Source organism: Equus quagga, chromosome 16 (assembly GCF_021613505.1).
Source record: "Equus quagga isolate Etosha38 chromosome 16, UCLA_HA_Equagga_1.0, whole genome shotgun sequence".
In the NCBI taxonomy this organism is placed as follows: domain Eukaryota; kingdom Metazoa; phylum Chordata; class Mammalia; order Perissodactyla; family Equidae; genus Equus; species Equus quagga.
In genome coordinates this window covers 43,983,148-43,986,405 of record NC_060282.1, presented here as the reverse complement: position 1 = coordinate 43,986,405, position 3,258 = coordinate 43,983,148, and positions in this window count along the sequence as shown.

Below are 3,258 nucleotides of genomic sequence, written 5' to 3'. Positions count from 1 at the left end.
ATTTAATTCATTGTCTGGCCAGAAGGACGCAGAATGAGTAGAGGAAATGTCTTCCTCCTGTACAATATTTTTCCTCTCTAATGTTAGTTCATTGTAAGTTCATTGATATTTTTCTGTAGGTTGTTCTTCTATGACAGGGTTTGCCATCCCTCAGTTGACAGATCCTCTAGTGTGCCTGCTTTTCTTTATTTCCTTCATTGACATAGGTGTAATTAAGTGGCCCCATATTTCAGGGGGAGAAGCAAAATGTGGCCAAGAAAACTGCTCTTCGAAAAAGAACAGTTATTCTGCCAAAATGCACAAACAGCAATTGGAAATTTTGTTTGGGGACCTAGATTTAACTTCTCACTGTGACACTGATTGAGCGTAAAGGTAAGAGGTATTTTACCAGTGTGTTTTTCCTTTAAAACAACCTTCAGTGTCTAATGCTAATGTGAAAATACAATACACATTTTTAACTCCATTTAGATTTTTGTCACTGACAAAAATAGGAAACTCATTGATGCCCGAAAATATCTCCATGTGATTCAGGTAATATCATCTAGGACGAGTCGGTATGAATTTCAAACTCTTGAAAGCGTTAAAGAAAAAGACCCCTCTAATTCCAAAGGGAATGAAGAAAATATGAATAAATCATAATGTTCTGATGTTAAGATATTACTAGAGGTCAAGTGAACTTCAAGCTATGTAGCAATTTCTTATCTGGGTATTTTAGTAGAATTTCATTTCTCTTAAGAAGGAGAAAAAATTTTGCATCTTGTATTATTTTTCAGATGAGGGATACTCATTTGAATTAATATCAAGAGGCATCCCACGCAGAATTTTAAAAAATCATCAATCTGCCATCTTATCCACATTATTTTGTACCTTCAGGCTCTTGATGTAGTTTTTATGAACAGGATTCAAATAAATTGGCTCTTTTTCCTTGGTGGTTTCTTTAATTACTTTGTTATTATCCGAGGAACTGGTTTAATTTAAATGAACACTGTGTTCCTGCTACTACTATCCAGAGAAAACAGACTCAGAACATGCTGTTTTGTAGTTAAAGTGTATTTCTCTGCATGAGGATGCCAGAACCCACAGTTGAAAGGCATCTTCCTATTTCATATAAAGAGCAAATCCAACCTACCTTGTGAAATCAATGACTTCCCCAAAACTCCTATTCATTTCACTAGGTACAAAGAATAAATAGTAAACACAAAGTAATGACTTGCTTTAAATAAATCTGACAGTATTTCATTCAAGCCAAGCAAACCAGCAAATCTATGTGGTTCTTTTCCTCCCAAACATCTTTATAAGAAGTACATTTTAAAACTAATTAGGGGTTGAAGTTATCATGGGTGATTCAATGCACTCCCCCCACAATTTCCCAGATTTTGACATTAGACAAAGTCTTTATTTAACATTTATTTGAAACTGAGATGTTTGCAAAGGTGCAGGATTCCCTCTTCTCTTTGCAGCTTCCATCCAAAGAAAGTATAGCATAAATTTCAGAGGAACCCCCCCCAAATATATATATATATACACACACACAAACATTAAGATGCCATAAAGTATTTTACAGACACCATGAAAATATAAAATTGTATTTCATTTCCTGAAATAGTTAGAGTTTTCAATCCCAGCTCCATCTCTAACTAAAGCCATGTGTGAGAAAAGCAAGTTTAATCTTTGGAAACATTCTATTTTGGACTATTGCATTTGTGATGTTACAAGCAGAATGGAGAGCAGACCTGCCCATCTACCAAGGGATGAGAGGAAATGCAGCACTTGGGCGAAGTGGGGGGAACAGGGGTTCTCTGCCTGTGAACAAACAGCAAACTCATACTTTGTTTCATTTTACACCTTTCCCCTGAGAGTTTACATTCTGTCATACAATAGCCTTCCTTTTTTAAATGTGCAAACAAGTAAGCTGAAAGGTGATCCTTTGCCAGAGGTGACAGCAAAGCCTGTGGCACCAGGAGAGTTGGTATATACCCTTAAAATTGTGGCATAGAATATATATGGCTATGGGAGAGGAGAAACATTGTCAATAATTGTATGTTTCAAGGTCAAACTAGAATTGCTGCCTTTGAAATCAAATACACCTAGATTTAAATTTCATTTCCCCTGTTGCTATGCAAGCTTAGCTCATTTAAACCTCAGTTTCCTCATTTCTAAAATGGGGATATAAATAATGCCTACCTCTTTGGTTGGTATTGTGGGAACTCAGTGTGAAAAAGCACGTGAAAAGCTTAGCATGGCTCCTCGCATATAATGCTCAATATCATCATCATTACTAAAACTGGCTGAGAAAATTCTTGTGATCCCCTGAAGCAGACCATCTGCTATCATCTTAGGCATCTATTACCCCTAGATACTGTTTCTCAAAATGCAGTTCTTAGACTACCTGCATCAGACTCTCTTACAGTGCTTGTAAAAAGTGCAAATTCCTGGGCTCCACCCCAGACAAAGAATCTCTGGGTGTTAAGCTGGGCGTCTCCATTTTAACAAATTTACTAAGTTTGAAAACCACTGCCCTAAATGAGGTCACTTCTTAGCTCATCCTTCAAAGCATGTGACCGTGACACCAAGGCACTTGACTCAGATAGCTACAGTCATTATGGAGACCTGCTGAGCCCCTTTTTACACAGGTACTTATTCAAGTACAGAGTTAATGAGAAAGTGGTGTTAATGGAACAAACTCGACTAAAGTACTGTGCCCAGGACCCCCTGTGCATTTCTTTCCCACTGGTCTTTAGCTAGCTCATTTTATGTGCCCACGTCTCTTTCCTTCTCTCTGCTGGTAAATCCCGCAAATCCTTCAAATCTCGCTCAAAGGCACTTCTTCAGAGAAAACTTCCTGAAAACTGCCTGACCATATTTCTTTCTCTCATTTTTGATTTCCTACGCCAAATAGCATCTGTGAAAGTCTTATGGCTATTAATAATGCAGTACCTTGTTTGTACTGTTTTCTAAAGCATACATTGTTGCTTGTTCACAGCTCATGCACATCTTTGTGTCTCTGCCTCTCCCATGGGAGTATAAATTTCTTAAAGGTAAATGCTCTGTTAGACTTAGACTTCTCAGTTGTCCTTGAGTACTGAGCACACGGCTGTGAAGTTCATTTTCTGGGAAAGTCTCTTGAATGAGGAGGTGTAGACCATCGTGTACACATTTCAAGCTTTCTTTGCAAAGAATGAGAAATGGAGGCCTTGACATTTCCTCTGATTAATCTTAGCAACACTAAGTAGGACAACCAGATATTATATGCCTCCT